The sequence below is a fragment of the Onychostoma macrolepis genome, chromosome 03 (assembly GCF_012432095.1).
Source record: "Onychostoma macrolepis isolate SWU-2019 chromosome 03, ASM1243209v1, whole genome shotgun sequence".
NCBI lineage: Eukaryota > Metazoa > Chordata > Actinopteri > Cypriniformes > Cyprinidae > Onychostoma > Onychostoma macrolepis.
The window spans coordinates 52379891-52397287 of NC_081157.1; the positions used below are offsets into that span (position 1 = coordinate 52379891).

The window sequence follows — 17397 nt, forward strand, 5'->3', positions numbered from 1 at the left end:
GCAAGATAGAGCCGCCGCTTCCTGCTCTACTCCAAACACCACAGCATAGCAGTGCAGGCATGAGCAGCATCCATACTACTGATCAGCTACACGTCCTGGCACCAGCAGTGAGGCAGGACATTGCAACGCCTGTGAACCTCTTAAGGCCAGTAGAACCTACTGAATCTTCACCACTGCGAAATGCAAACCCCATTCTCCATTCAGCACCAACGTCAGCTCCACTACCTTTAAGCCCTATTATTCAACCTACTTCAAATATTCAGCCAGTGCCGGTGTCATCGAACCCGGTAGCTCAACCTGTACAGCAGTCAGGCGCAGTGCTAGTACCTCAACCTGCATTTCAGCCCGCGACCATGACACCGCCTGTACCGCCACCCAGGGTGAATACTGCATTTCAGCCCGCAGGTCAGTCTGCACATTGGCCCGCCAAAGCCTGCACCACAGCTGAGAATCCCTGTGGCCCATCCAGGTATTCAGCCGGCAACGCTACCTGCTCCGCCCCCCAGAATGAGTTACGTGATTCAACCTGCTCTACAACCTGTCAATCAAGTAGCCCAATCAGTACAGTTTGGGAGGCTTGAACCACGTCAAGCTGACCCCCTATACAGTCAGAGGTACCAACACCCGCAGCCTCCAGGCAGCTCCACCCAGGTACACTCTGCACAATCCCACGACTTTTCTGCAGTCTCAGCGTCACTGTATCAGCCACCACCGGGGATATCAGCACAGCAGACTTATAGCCAGCTTTATGCAGCTCCACCGCCTGATTCTACCCGCTACTACTCTGCTGCCTATCCATCGGCCTCTGCCTACCCCTCACTGCCTGCTGCATTTACTGCACAAGACGCAATACCTCCCGCAGCTGAAGTCACCCAGCCAAACATGATGGAGATGATCTTAGCGTCTTCATATGGCATCCCGAAGCCTAGACTGGTGACATTTAAATCAGGCAGAGAGAGTGACTTTGTATTACTGAGGAAGGGACTGGACAGCCTACTTGGGCCACATGCTCATCTCACAGAGGAGTATAAATATCACATTCTGATAGATCAGTTAGAGCACCCATGTGCGTTACAAGTGGCCAGACGCTATATTCACGATCGCACTCCCTACACTAGTGCGATGAGAGCTTTGGAGCAGAGATATGGGCAACCCAGGCAATTGGTCCAGAGGGAACTGAGTGCTATACTTAACTGCTCTCCTATTAAGGCAGGTGACCCTCAAGCCTTTGAAGATTTCTCCCTGGCGGTATCCAGCCTAGTAGGCCTCCTCAGTACTATGGATGATGTAGCAGCCAGTGAGCTTCAGTGTGGTTCACACGTAGACAGGTTACTCACTAAGCTTCCGCCTAGCTACAGAGACAGTTTCATTGAGTACTGCATCACACGTGGTATCATACGTACTGGTAGCAGTTGCACCTACAATATGTATGACTTCTCCGGGTGGCTGGAGCGCAAGTCTCAAGTTCTACAGTTATCACAGCAAGCCATTCAGCCACAGCCCTCAGACAGACCACGCCCAGAGAGGGGCAACCACAGAGCCTATGCAGGGTCCAGGGCACAGAGTAAGTCTACATCCATCTATTATGGCTCAGATCCCGTTCAAACACAGCGAAAGATGGACACTAAGGCACAAATTACTAATCCTTCTCCCTCCTCTAAGAAGAAGCAGTTTAAACCATATTGCCCATACTGTGAAGGGACAGAGCACTACCTCAGCGGCTGTGTAGATTTTAAGAAGCTAGACCTCAAAGCTGTAGCTTCTTGGATGAAAGAAAATCCAAATGTTGGCGCTGTGGCCGTAAACATACCCCCGAGCAGTGCACTCTTAAGAAGATGTGCAGCACCTGTGGAGAACAGCACTTATTAGTGCTTCATGATCTGGCTGAAGCGAAGAGGAGGGACCCGAATATCCTAACAGTGAGCACCAGCCGAGTGTTTTTGGCTCCTATTAGCCACTCTAGCCGTGTAATGCTTAAGGTTGTGCCCATCCAGTTACACTATCAAAGGAAATCTCTGGACACATATGCTCTTCTTGATGATGGCTCAGAGAAAACTATTATACTCCCTGCTGCTGTTAAGTTGTTAGGCTTAATCCAGGAGGAGGAAACTCTGTCTCTGCGCACTATTCGTCAAGATGTGATCCATATTAAAGGAGGCTATGTTTCTTTCCATGTGTCCCCAAAGGCTAAGCCGAAAATACGTTACAAGATAACGCGCGCCTTCACCGCCCAACAACTCAGCCTAGCTGAACAGTCATGCCCAGTGGAGCTCCTAAAGGAGAAGTATCACCACCTACAGCGAGTGCAGCTTGAAGGATTCAATCAGATTCAGCCACTTGTGTTAATCGGTTCTGACAATGCTCATCTCATAACTCCTGTTTGTTCTATCCTGCGAGGTTCAGCCCAAGGACCTGTCGCCGTCTGCACCAAGCTCGGGTGGGCCATCCAGGGTCCGAGCTGCAGTATGCCCACACAGCAAGGGGAGGCGCACTGCCTGAACATATCATGCCTTTCTCCCGCCATTGCCCTTCAACAGGATGTACAGCGCCTGTGGCAACTAGATGCTCCTCTTCATAGACCTGGGAAGGAGGTCACACGCTCAAAGGAGGACCAAGAGGCCATAGCCATGTTAGAGGCCAAGACCATCAGAGTACCTGTGGATGGTGTAGAGCGATATGCCACCCCCCTGCTCAGGAAGAAGGACTTCCCACAGATGCATGTCTCCTCTGAAGTAGTTAAAGGCCTTCTGAGGTCCACTGAGCGTAAGCTAGCTAAGAATCCTGACCTGGCACTCAAATACAACCAGGAGATCAAGAGGTTGATAGATTCTGGTTATGTGGTAAAGCTGACTCCCGAAGAGATTCATAGCTCTACTGAATCTTGGTATGTACCACACCACATTGTACATCACAATAACAAATCTCGGGTGGTCTTTAACTGCTCCTTTGAGTTCCAGGGGACCGTTCTTAACCACTACCTCCTGCCAGGACCTACCCTGGGGCCTACACTGCTGGGTGTGCTCCTGCGTTTCCGCCAGTATCCTGTAGCAGTGAGCGGAGACATAAAAGCTATGTTTCACCAGATCCGCCTGCTCCCTGCAGACTGCCCCCTACTACGGTTTTTATGGAGAGACTGTGAAACAGAGAGGCCCCCAGATGTATATGAGTGGAGAGTCCTGCCCTTTGGGACAACGTGTAGCCCCTGCTGTGCTACCTTTGCCCTTCAGAGCCACGTAAGGAGCACAGGGACACATATAAAGACATCTACGACTCTGTCCACACAGCTTTCTACGTGGACAACTGCCTGCAGTCCCTTTCTGACCCCAAGAGGCCAAGTTACTCATTGACAGAATGAGAGAGCTGCTTATCCAAGGCGGATTTGAGATACGCCAGTGGGCTAGCAACATCCCTGAGGTGGTCGCTCATCTGCCAGGTACGGCCAGGTCAGATAGCTGTGAACTGTGGCTAAACCTTAAAAGCCTTGATCCTCAGGAGTCAACACTGGGTCTCAGCTGGCACTGCACTACTGACGTCCTGGGATACAAGCACCGTCCTGTAACCTACACAACTGTGACGCTGCAGTGTCTACAAAGTACTGGCCAGTCAGTATGACCCATTGGGTTATATCTGCCCCTACACTACAAGAGCAAAGCTCATTGTGCAGGCCCTATGGAGCACAGAAAGAGGATGGGATGAGCCCATAGAAGGAAACCTGCTTCAGTCCTGGCTCGAATGGGAAAAGGAATTGCTTTATCTCCAGTATATCACTATTCCCCGATGTTACGCTCCTCCTCACAACAGCAACAGTGCTACATATGAGGCTCACATCTTCTGTGACGCCTCAGAGAAGGCGATGGAGCTGTGGCATATCTCAGAGTCATAGAGCAGCAGGCTCACATCTCCACCTCCTTCATCATGGCACGCTCCAGAGTAGCACCCCGCAAGCAGGTGTCGATACCCCGACTGGAGCTGTGTGCTGCGCTCACTGGAGCCCAACTGGCCAAGGTACTCCAAACTGAGCTCTCACTACCCCTTCACTCTGTCTACATGTGGACAGATTCCACTACAGTGCTTCAGTGGATCCAGTCCAGCTCCTGCAGGTACAAAGTTTTTGTCGGGACTCGGATCTGTGAGATACAGGAGCTGACCTCTCCGGAACAGTGGGGTATGTGAACTCTAGTGATAATCCAGCCGATGACATCACAAGAGGGAAACCACTTTCAGAGCTCACGGTCTCCAGCCGATGGTCACATGGTCCACACTTTCTAACACAGACTCCTGACACCTGGCAAGCCCCGACAGAGTTCCTAGAATGTGGCAGTGAAGAACTCAGAAAGACCGCCTTCTGTGGCCTTACAAATGTATCACCAAGTCTGCCAGATCCAGCACAGTACACATCTTTAGATGATTTGATTCTGGCCACTCACCAATCCTTTCAGGGGCGGCTACCACCTCCTACACTGCAAGTGAGCCTGGAGGTAGAGACCCAGCTGCTTCAATCTGCGCAGAAGGACAGCTTCCCAGAGGAGGTCCAAGCATTACAAGCAGGTAACCCTGTTCGCCCGAGCAGTCGTCTCAGCGCCTTTCCCTGAGTATGACAGCCCCAGTGGACTAGTAAGAGTGGGAGGCCGCCTGCGTCAAGCTACAGATGTAGACCCTGACAGCATACACCCAGTTGTGTTATTACCTGATCACCCTCTGACTCAGCTCATTATAAAGCACTATGATGTTCAGCTGTTTCACCCTGGTGCAGAGAGACTCTATGCAGAGTTACGCCGCACCTACTGGATCCTCAGAGGTCGCCAGGCCATTAAGAAACATCAGTACCGGTGTGTAGACTGTAGGAGATGGCGCCTCACCCTGCACACCAAAGATGGCTGACCTTCCCTCATCTCGGCTGAGACTCTACGAACCGCCCTTCTGGTCTACAGGCGTAGACTGTTTCGGACCATACCTGATTAAGATTGGGCGTAGGAGAGAGAAACGCTGGGGAATCATCTACAAATGCCTCACCACTAGATGCGTCCACCTAGATCTCATCCCTAGCCTCGATACCGACTCTTTCTTAATGTCCCACGCAGGTTTATTGCACGCCGGGAAAGCCGCACGAGCTGTGGTCCGACCGGGCACCAATTTCAGAGGCGGCCACAAAGAACTACAGAGTGCCTTTGAGAGCATGGCACCAGAGTTGCAGCAGCAACTGGCTAAGCAGACTATCAACTTCCACTTCAACCCACCATACTCTCCTCATTTCGGGGGAGCCTGGGAGAGGGAAATCAGATCGGTTAAGTCAGCCCTGCAAGTCGTCCTGAAAGACCAAGTTGTGGCAGAGGAAGTGCTCCTAACAGCTCTCATAGAAGTTGAAGAGCTCCTTAATTCTAAACCACTCGGATATGCCTCCTCTGATGTGGCTGACCCGGACCCCATCACGCCAAACCTGCTGCTAATGGGCGGCGCGATGCTGCATTGCCACAGGCAGTATACGGCCCTCAGGATGCCCTTTCCAACCGAAGATGGAAACACAGTCAGGTGATCAGTGATCATTTCTGGAAACGCTTTGTCCAGAACTACCTCCCAGGGCTTCAGCTGAGACATAAATGGAGAAAACCCACTGATAATGCTGCTGTGGGACAAATTGTGATGATCATTGACTCCAACCTTCCTAGAGGACTTTGGCCTGTTGGGACCATCACTAAGGTTTTCCCAGGGACAGATGGTGTTGTTCGAGCTGCAGAAGTGAAGGTTAAAGACAGTATCTACATTCGCCCGGTAACCAAACTGGTGGAGCTCCCTGAAATGCCTGAGGATTCAGGTGGCACTACTTCACACTAGTTGACTTTTGAATGAGTGTATTTGCCAGGCAAATACAGGGGCGGTTGTTAAAAGTCCGTGCCCTGACATAGACTACGTTACCCATAATGCACATGTTTTTTGTTTGTTTGCATAGTTGCTAGGCGCTTTCACTTTAGTGTGGTCCAGTCAGTGACACAAGAGCATCATTCACGGTGCACAGAATTGCCATCCTTTATTAATCCCACGCGATTCTTGTGTGTATGAGTGCTGTGTCGTCCTTAATATGTAAGTATGGCTTTTGTATGAATGGCGCGTTTGATTGCAGAATTATTAGCCCAGTTGGCGGTTGTTATACTCGCGTTATTCCGTGCTATACAGATGTGGTCCATTACGGCGCTCCACATGCGCTCCTAAAGTAGCCATCCACTGTATATACTTCAGTTATTGCCTTACAAATAACTGCAAATATTATATTTAATGTATAATTCGCCTTTTTTGGTACTTTCCACCATTTGGAGATTTATAGCATTTATGCAAGTTCATTTATAGTGTTAGAGCTCCCACTAGTGGATTTTTGGTTGTACTGCGGGTCAGTTCTTTATGCATCTGTAGTAACCACAGCATACATGTTTATTAATATACATTTTATTGTATTTTCTGTTTCAGATAACCACACACACATATACACCCACCTACAAACACCTAATCATTCACCTGTAAACCATCATGTACCCGACTCTTCATTAATAAATTCTTAAACTGCATCATTGGATTGGCCTATTCCTTCTGACCGAGGAAGACTCAGTTGACGAACAACCCATAATCAGTCGCAGACCAGACGCACACGGTCTCTTACAATAAATATAGATCATGCTGTAGAGTTTTTAATTCTTGTTGGTCTTTCTTGTGCCATTGAACTTGTTCACTTTTAGCAGTTTGTGTTTAATTTGCAATGTGGGTTTATGCTGTAAGGGTTGTATTTATTTGAGTGTTATTAACCCTCTGGGGTCGACAAACGCGGATACGCGTTTTGTGGCAGATTTTCCTTAAGGCTGAAATGAGCTTGAATTACTCTGCCATTTTTGATCGTACAGATAAGAGCAATACACCATTCGAATGTGTAAGGGGTCTACTTTTATTTGTATACACTCATAATAACAACTAAACTTTGTGCTATAAAGAATAAAGAAAACAAATGGTGCGTTCTCAGTCTTCACTCTCTCCGCGAACTGCTTTTTGAAACGCGTCATTGAAATGAACTCAGCAAATACTTCACACAGAGACATGAGAAATATATCTATAGAAAGCTTGACATCTCTACTCTTAAATGAAGTAAGTCTTACCGAAAACAAATATTCTGTGATAAAGTAATCCGTATGAAACCAACGACAGGTCCAGTTTTTCAGTCTGGTCTTATTATCTCTAATTAGGTCACGCCCACGCACTGTTCACGCTATTGATATTACAAATCTCCACGTGAGACACATGCCATGTAAATGCCCACACCACCGTAAACAAAGCAGCAACACGTTCATCTCGGATACTTTTCAGTTTTGGAAGAACACACTGTGAGGAATAAGCCTTGTATTTACCCGAGAAGATGCGCTGAGAGGAAAAAGCTTTGTTTACCTCAAAAACAGAATGCGCAGCTGGAGCCAGCGGAGGAAATCTTGTATACCAAGTAAGTAATGTTTCTTATTGGCATTAGATAATGTGTTGTTGTGACAAAGTTGAACGCATTTACTAGTTGAACTTTTCCCAAACTATAACTCCAGAATAAAATATAAAAATTATTAAATCACATGGGCAATTTTGGCGATTGCTAATGTAATAATGTAGTTGCTCCTGATAAGCCTATCAACATGCTCACTAATTTATTTATTAATTTTAGTGTGCGTGTGTGTGGGCGGGTGCTTTATTTTGAATAGTAAAAATATGTAGGCCTATATATTATAATATCATGTACTGTTTTTGCTGTACTTTGGATCAAATAAATGCAGGCTTGGTGAGCTGAAGACACTTCTTAAAAAAAAAACATTACAAATCTTACTGTTTTACTGTTAAAATTTGACTGGTAGTGTATGTATTGTTGCCATGTTTGCTTTGTCTTTGTCTGTTCATTGTGTTGCTCACGTCTGTTTTGTGTTTTCTCATGCAGTTTCTGCTGTCTCCCATTTTCCTGGGTTCCAGTTTCCTGCCACTGTTTTGGATATTTTGGATATTGCACCCACGATGTCTTGACTCTTCTGTTGTTTATTTGTTAACTGTTTAACTGTACTCGCAAGTGAATCTCAAGTTATTTTATGTGATAGTTATATGTATACACATTTCTTTTTTCCTCACATTCTTTCTTGCAGCAATTCCCTCTGTCACACACCTGACTGAATGGCTCATTATGGAGCTCATTATGCGGGCCTTTGTCTTCTCAGGTGTGAATCACAGCATTATCCAGGATAGTTCATGCCCTCTCGCACAGACCCTTTCTACTCAAAAAGTGACTTCAAAAATTTAAATCAATATATCGTTTTCTCTGAATGAGTGGGTAAGATTATTTTCAGATCATTTTGAAGCAAAAATTCTAGGTTACAAGATCCAGTTCTCAAAAGTCTTGTGAACAAATGTTCTGAATGTGTTTTATGGCCTTATTTCAGTCACTTTAATATCTTTGTTTTTCTCTAACCACGCATAAATGTTGTTTTCTCAAAAACGCAATCACGTACATACATGCTGCTCACATACTATTGTAGCCCAGTTTGTGCTGAATACAGTGTCTTTAGACTTTAGCCATTTAAATGTTTATAAGCAACTGAAAAAAGCACAAATGTCAGGGCATGTCAAAACTTCTCCGGGGGCCCCAAAACACCCTCAGACCCCAGAGGGTTAACCATTGTGTTTTGTTTGTCGAGAACTGATGTCACATCTTTCAAAGATGTTTCTCAGCAGTTCCTTCACTACTGTGAAAGATCCATCCACAAACAGTTATGAACATGAAATACGTTTTTGAATAATCTTCATGATTAAATAATGCTAAAATAAAATGTTCACGTCCATGCCAAGAATAGTTTGACTACCTTAAAGTCAGATAATTAGCTCATATCATATTCTAGCTTGTCGCCATTTTGACAAATGTTTTTTTCATCACTCTTCTGACATGACTAAATCAGAAATTTTAATATGAATATTCAGGATCCAAAACCCAAATAAATACTAATCACCATTACGGTGACTTCAAAACAATTACAGTAGTAAACAACTAAATTTATGACACTGGCACAGTTAAAGACAACTTTATAATGTGAATTCACAGTAAAACAAGAGCAGTAAATTACTGTGGTGTTAGCATCATTCTGCTGATAATTCACAGTTATTTGTAAGAAAATCACCCAGCATGCATTGATTTCACAGTACATTTCTGAACACAGTAATTTATTGTAAAATAATACTCTTTAATCCTGTAAATTCCTGGCAATGTTGAACAGTGTGGCCACGGCTTCACCTCAAACTTGGACAAAAGTTTATTCCAGTGCTGTCCACACCACATCAACCTCTCTGCCTGTTATTTTATGGCATGCTACTACCATATTCCATGGACATAAATCACAAATAATTAGCAAGCTTTGATGGTCACTAAATATCAGCTGCCACACATTTATTTTTCAGCAACTCTTTTGTCTACAAAATTCACCTCTAAATTATGTACCATTTAGTTCTATCAAATATAATAAAATATTTTTAAAAAGAACATACAAATTACTGTGTCATATGAACATTTATGCTATAAATTTAGGTGACAAAATATTGCCAATTGTTTATACTGTATGTGTTTGTTTAAATAAATTAATTTCAACACCTTGTTTCATTCATGAATTAATCAGCATTTAAAAAGGTACACCATGTATAAAACTGATATAATGAGCAGGTAAATTATGAATCTGTCTTCCAAACTTTGTCTTATCCTGAATTACTTGTCACGCGTTTGTTTTCCATTTAGTTCCTGTCTGGCCTTATTTGGTATTTCCTGTTTAGTTTAATTGCTTTTGATTCCTTGCACCTGAGTTCATTAGTTCCTATTTGCTCTGTGTTCCTTGGTCGGTTCTACTAGTTATGTTATGAGTTAGAAATCAGTTCTATGTTGGATTTTCCCAGTGTTTCGTCATTAAAGACAGTTATGTTTATATATTCCGAGACTCCTGCGTTCTCCCTACAACTACGAACATGACAGAACTATGGTACACCTATAAAAATGTTCATATTCAGACTATTTTAGACCTGATGACAGCCGCTATGGAGTAGCCCAGTACCAGTGTGACTCGTCATACACATCAACAGAGAGAAGTAGCTCTGACTGCAATGTTCTTCCACGTCATACATGTGGTTTTGTTTATTAACTGCTAGAGCACCAAAAGTTACATAGTATACTTTTAAAGTGAACAGTTTGATGATGACTCACTCATAAAGACAGTCCCTTGCCTCCATCTACTGGCCTAACAATGATACTGCACTGACTGACAGCCTGTCTAGTTCATGCAGAGATACGTTCCAGTGCTGATACTGCTGGAATATTATCATTACACTGTCAGTGGCATTGAATGGTCTTTATATGAAAATAATACTGTTTAATCGCAATTATTTCTCACCCAACAAAAAGTAGTTATTGTGACCTACACACATTTTATGCTATTTTTCAATTAATGCAGCATGTAACTTTAACCAGAGCAAAGGCATTTAAAATACACCGAGTCAGATTAATGCTATCTGATGGAAAGAAAGAAAGAAAATCAAATGTAATAAACTTTTCAGGAAAGTGGATCTCAAGGGCCAGAGCTGAGAACTGCTGGTGTAACCACTGGATACCATCATTACTTTTATTAGGTTTTGCATTCGATTGTGTATTTAAATATTATAGAAAACTTTTGGTCAAGGTTTAGATTTTTTTTGTTGTTGTTGTTTGTTTGTCTTTTGGCTGAACTAACTGGTAAACAGCTGGTCAAATATATATGTTGTTTCAGCCAGAAAGCATATAGAAAATGTTAAAAAGAACCTTGAGGAGAGTATTCTGTCTCAGTAACAATTCATTTATTTTATAGAAAAGAAGATGCATTGATAGTAAATAGTGACTGAGGCTGTTAGTCTGGTACAAAATTAAAATGTTTATATTATGAAAAGTGTCATTCTTGAGAAAACATCGCTTTTAAACTGTAACACGGTGTTACGTTCCACGTGTGTTTTGTGTATATTGTCTTTTTGTTCTCGCTCTCCTGTCTTTCTGTGTTATTTCTTGCTCGGCCTCTAGGTCGGTGTTTATTGGCTGACTAGACTGTCAATCATCATTCTGACATCATAATGTTCTGCCAATCTGCTGACGTGCCAGCTGTATTTGAGGACTTGAGTTGATTGTGTGTGTGTGTGCGCCACGCTAAATTTCGTCTAACAGTAGTTTTGGGGACAATAAACATAAAATTTCTCAAGAGCAGTTTTTGAAGGGGACACAAATAATACAACTAAAATTGTACTTGTAAGGATATACTGTGGCGTTATTTTAATGACAAATGTCGAGAGCACATTATTGTAGAGCGAAAGCACATTAATATAATACGCAAATCTCTTTCATCGCTTGCAGATTTTCTTTGCTCTCGCACAAAACCGGACACGTGCTCTCAGATACTCTCACCCAGAGAGAGTGCGTGAACTTAAAACATGTCTCTCGCATAGGTCTCTCCTCTCACTCAAAGTGTGCATGTGCTCGCGCAAACTGTGTCCTGTGCACTCGCAAAGAGAAAATAATCACTTCATTCGATGTTTGAACAAAATAGCCAAATGACAGCCTTGAGTCCCACAACTATTGACTCTGTTCTCTCTCATGATCGGACTTGTGTGTGTGATTAGACTGTGATATAAAAGAGGAAAGCGTTTGAACCAAAGCACTGTGAGGCAAGGGAGGGGGAGACTCAAAATGTTTCTACGTTTGCTTTTGTGTTGTTTTACTACACTGTAAAACCGGATAAGTTAATATAACTCAAAAAAATTGTTGAAACTGATTACATCGAAATTTTTAAGTTATATTAACTCAAAAGAAACATGTTACTAAGTCATTTAACTGATACTAACTTAAATCTTACAAGTTACAAGTAACAGTATTGATCAAGTTAATTTTACAAGGAGTTTTTGGGTTCACAGAACCAATTAAAATTAATTAAAGATGACTTCATTTTTTTTGTTACATTACAATTAAGTTTACCTTCGTGAAAACATTATAGTTTTAATAAGTAACTATACACCAACTATACTCATTCTGAAATAAAATAAAAAACAAAACGGGTTAACACAGACAATTTAAATGCAAGTTACTCTTTTATTAAGCAACCACAAATCATTAACAAAACATCAACATTAAATTGTTCAACATCAAATGGAAATACATTCTCCAAAACAGTGCAAGGTCCTTGAAAAATGAGCTGAGATAGTAACTGTCACTTTTAGAAGTGGACAATATGGATATTTGGATATCACTCAGCTGTAAACACTTCCCTAAAATAGGAACACTTCCAAAATTCACATCTAACAGTAACTTTAGAAATCTAAAAGTTATACTAGAATAGAATATACGAGAAAGATTTCAAAATAGAGCAATGTATTTTTTTTAAACTGTCGATGAACATGGTACTGTATATGGAATGTATACCATTCCAGAAAATCAATTGAGAAAATATTCTGCAAATTAAATACTAGACAAATATTGTAAAAAAAAATTATAAAATAAAAATACACAATTCACTAAAAGCGACAGAAGTGAAAGTTTAAATGAAATGTCAAATAAAGGAGTACCACCTTTGTTAAAACACTGAGGAAACTCTACTGACAAAAGTCCATTTTTAAGACTCAACGCTCTGGGTCTCAGCTTCCCATCCTCCAGACCCATCAAGACTTTCCGGGTAAAGTCAAATGTCCAACTCTTTTGGGGAACTTAGAATGGAGCGAATTTTGTGCCAATATTCATCAAACAAATCCAGCGTTTTGCAAATAAACACAATCTGCTTTGCAAAGAAAAGCTTGACTTTCAAAAAAAACCAAAGTGATTTGCAAATACAAAACTCTATTTGAGATAAAATGCAGAGGTATGGACAAATATATGTATTGTGTGTTACAACTGTGAGACTCCTTTGCCTTTTTATGAGGAAACTTGGCTTGATTTTCTCACAAATGCATGCAGGCTGATATTCTCACACTTGCAATTGAGCAACTTTCTTTTCCAAAAACAGCAGATGATGCTGTCGGTCAATTTATGCTAGTCTCCCGAGACCCGAAACACCTCTTTACATTTTCAGACCAATATGAGTGGGGAACAGGCGAGTTTCTGTCTTACTATCTCCATAATTAACCATTTAGATGTTTTCAAAAAGCAACCCTACTACAGTGTCAGTGAAATTCACAACAAGTGCAGTAAAGTTGTTAACATGATTGATTAGTTCAAAAATCAGGAGTGACATGGCTAAACATTTAACTAGGCAGTCTTTCCCTATAAAAACTGATCCATTCTCCGTACCTCTTATCCTCAGTTGGATCGCGGTAAATACAATTGTTCAACATTCAAAACAATGCAGGGGTATAACAATATATCGTGTCACAATATATTGTAATACTAAAATGCAAATGTATAGTGGATAGCGACAATATTGTGTACCAAAAATTAAAGCATTTTGAATTTTATTTTTACATTAGGTCAAGTAAGATTTATTGTCTTTCTGCTATATATGTTGATACATAGCCTCCAGTGGAGAGAAATGTTGTAGGCTACCTCTGCAGTAAAAGTTTATACAAGTATAAAACTACACATAGACAACCTACTGAAAGTAGGCTAAACTAATTACAAATAGGCTACTATAATCAAACTAGCTAAAGTTCAGGTGAGCTTTATTGTGATTCAGCTATGTAAATATACCAAAATATAATCTAAACATTAATATCCCTTACGAAAATTAACCATGATTTTACTAAATAAATACCATGGTATTTGTAGTAAAGCTACCTATATTGAAATGGTAACCTGCAAAAAAACATGATTACCACACTTTTACTATAGTAAAACCAACTTTAATTTTCATAATGGATACCATAGTTTATTATCATATTTATGTTTATATATAGTATAGTAATAATGTACAACATGTAAAACTAAAAGTGGCCTGTAAGGAGATATTTCATATTTCAACCAATATACCAGCAGATTTTAGTCTGACAATAGCCTGTTTGGAAAAATCCAACTAAAATGATGTAGCTTTTTATATAAGGCCGAGCAACATTGTACGGAGCCCTTTACAGGACATTGTGGTGGGAAAAATTTGGGGTGAGTGGAAAAAAATCAGGGTGGGAGGAAAAAATAATTTTCAAATGTTTTGCGTTCTCTCGCAAAACTTTTGCATTCCCTCGAGAAACTTTGCGTTCCCTCGCAAAACTTTTGTGTTCTCTCGCAAAACTTTTGCGTTCTCTCGCAAAACTTTTGCGTTCTCTCGCAAAACTTTTGCGTTCTCTCGCAAAACTATTTGAGTTCGGACAAACTCTTCCTGTTTACTTTGCAGCTTGCAGTGGTTACACCTCGTATGTTCACAATGGAGCGGTTCATAGAGTTTTATTTTGAACTTAGACTCAGAGTAATACAGTCAGCGCTTATTTCGAGGCACGGTTTTGGGACATTGTAAAACGCTTAATGTGGCTTAATGTTTTAAAACAGTGACATTGGAGGACTAAATTCGATAATAATAAATCCTGATGAAAATTATTAGGCTAACATTAATAACATTACTATTAATAAAGCAGAATATGAACGCGAAGCCCTGCACGTTAAGCCTTTTCTTCCCCATAGAAAACGCTTAAGGTAGGCTATAATGCAAGGTTCCATGCAGCTCGTATGTTCACAATGGAGCGGTTCATAAAGTTTTTATTTTGAACTTTGACTCAAGTATAAAGAAATACAGTCAGGGCTACGTTTCCCAAAAGCATCATAAGCCTAAATTGATCGTAGCTTCATTGGTTTCAATGGATGTACGATGTACTTGAGCTTACGATGCTTTTGGGAAACTCAACCCAGGTTAGTTCAAGGCACGGTTTTGGGACATTCTAAAACGCTTTAATGTGGCTTAATGTATTAAAACAGTGACATTAGGACCAAATTCGATAATAATAAATACTAATAAAATTGTTAGGTTTATATTGATAACCTTATTAATAATATTACTATTAATAAAGGAGAATAGCCCAGAATATTAATATTTTTAAATCACCATTTTCATTATAGCCTACCTTAAGCGTTTTATGAGGGAGAAAAAGCTTAGGCTAAGTGCAGGGCATTGCGTTCATATTCTGGGCTATTCTGCTTAGTAATATTATTAATAAGGTTATTAATATTAGCCTAATAATTTTATCAGCTTTTACTATTAATCGAATTTGGTCCTCCAAGTCACCGTTTTAAAACATTAAGCCACATTAAGCATTTTATTATGTCCCAAAACCGTGCCTTGAACTAAGCACTGACTTATTAATTTATTTGAATCCAAGTTCAAAATAAAACTCTATGAACCGCTCCAATGTGAACATACGAGCTCCACTGCAAGCTGTAAAGTAAACAGGAAGAGTTTGTCCGAACTCAAATGGTTTTGCGAGGGAACGCAAACGTTTTGCGAGGTAACACAAATATGTTTGTGAGAGAACGCAAAGGTTTTGCGAGGGAACGCAAATATCTTTGCGAGAGAATGCAAACATCTTTGCGAGAGAACGCAAAAGTTTTGCGAGGGAATGCAAAAGTTTTGCGAGAGAACACAAATATCTTTGCGAGAGAACGCAAAAGTTTTGCGAGAGAACGCAAAACATTTGAAAATTATTTTTTCCTCCCACCCTGAATTTTTTCCACTCACCCCGAATTTTTCCCACCACAATGTCCTTTAAGGGGCTCCGTAACATTTTAACTCATGAAGTTAAGAATAAAATGGTACCGTCAGGAATTATATTAGTGGCTCTTTAAATTACAAACGTTCGTCATCTGAGTCACTCCTAGAAGAGTCCTCACTGTCCAGATTGTGTCTTCACCCGTGTAGCACGCTGTTTATTAAACCACTGTTTATAAAATGCTGAATTTAGTATTACATCAGCGTGAACTTGTTCCTTCTCCCCAACTCACAGGACAAGATTGAAACCAGAAGAGAAATATTCATCATTTTGCTTAGCTAAAATATATGTAATTATTTTAGACAAATGATAGCACAGTTACATCATTTAAAAAAAAGTTTAAGATATTGTACCAAATTACTAAATTCATTTTTTTTTATTAATAATTAATGACCTCTTTGGTGATATTACTATATCTGATACTAAATTAATTGTCTAAGCTTTCATTTTTGGTACACAATATTGCTATCCATTATACATTTGCATTTTTGTATTACAATATATTGTGACACAATATATTGTTATATCCCTGCATTGTTTTGAATGTTGAACAATTGTATCAATATATGTATATTCTATATCCCGCGATCCAACAGAGGATAAGAGGTACGGAGAATGGATCAGTTTTTATAGGGAAAGACTGCCTAGTTAAATGTTTAGCCATGTCACTCCTGATTTTTGAACTAATCAATCATGTTAACAACTTTACTGCACTTGTTGTGAATTTCACTGACACTGTAGTAGGGTCGCTTTTTGAAAACATCTAAATGGTTAATTATGGAGATAGTAAGACATAAACTCACCTGTTCCCCACTCATATTGGTCTGAAAATGTAAAGAGGTGTTTCGGGTCTCGGGAGACTAGCATAAATTGACCGACAGCACCATCTGCTGTTTTTGGAAAAGAAAGTTGCTCAATTGCAAGTGTGAGAATATCAGCCTGCATGCATTTGTGAGAAAATCAAGCCAAGTTTCCTCATAAAAAGGCAAAGGAGTCTCACAGTTATAACACACAATACATATATTTGTCCATAACTCTCAAATAGAGTTTTGTATTTGCAAATCACTTTGCGTTTGTTTGAAAGTCAAGTTTTTCTTTGCAAAGCAGATTGTGTTTATTTGCAAAACGCTGGATTTGTTTGATGAATATTGGCACATAATCCGCTCCATAACTTAGATCCAAGGCATAAGTTAGTCCAAAAAGCATGACAAATGCATGAGCCAATATGAGGAAATCATTAACTATGTTACCCAAAGTGCAACTTCAGTCTTCTCTGAGCAGAAGAACATGGCAACTGTTGAATTGTCACTAATGGAGAGGAGACAACCTGAACCTTGTTCTACCTGAAGACAAAAACGGAGTAATGTTACTCTAAACTTCCAAAGGCTGACTGCTAATAAATGACATATATTTACATCTACTCCAAACCATTCTATCCCATACAATAACCACATTATAATTGATAGTCTATATTCAAAACCTGCAATTAGAACTTGAATGACATCTGAATGGAAGGTGAGATTGCTGATTACTGAACAGTTTCAGGTTGCATTGATTTTCATAGTATTTTTTTTCTATACTATGGAAGCCAGTTCAAACCAAAACGGTTTGGTTATCCAACCATCTCTCCTGCCATTCAGATGTCATTCAGGCTGTAGTTCCAGG

At 40.7% G+C, this 17397-nt stretch overlaps 1 protein-coding gene across 9 annotated transcripts in view; it reads right to left on the reverse strand.

The window, feature by feature from the left end:
• Nucleotides 1-17397, reverse strand: part of LOC131536478 (NACHT, LRR and PYD domains-containing protein 12-like) — a 62987-nt gene that overhangs the window by 15221 nt on the left and 30369 nt on the right. For 3 of the 9 annotated variants that reach the window (XR_009269984.1, XR_009269983.1, XR_009269982.1), the window contains one exon: nt 16879-17075. The exons of the other annotated variants lie outside the window; for them this stretch is intronic. The gene's annotated coding sequence lies outside the window, so the exon portion shown is untranslated. Of the gene's footprint in view, nt 1-16878; nt 17076-17397 lie in introns of those variants that run through there. 9 annotated transcript variants of the gene reach the window in all.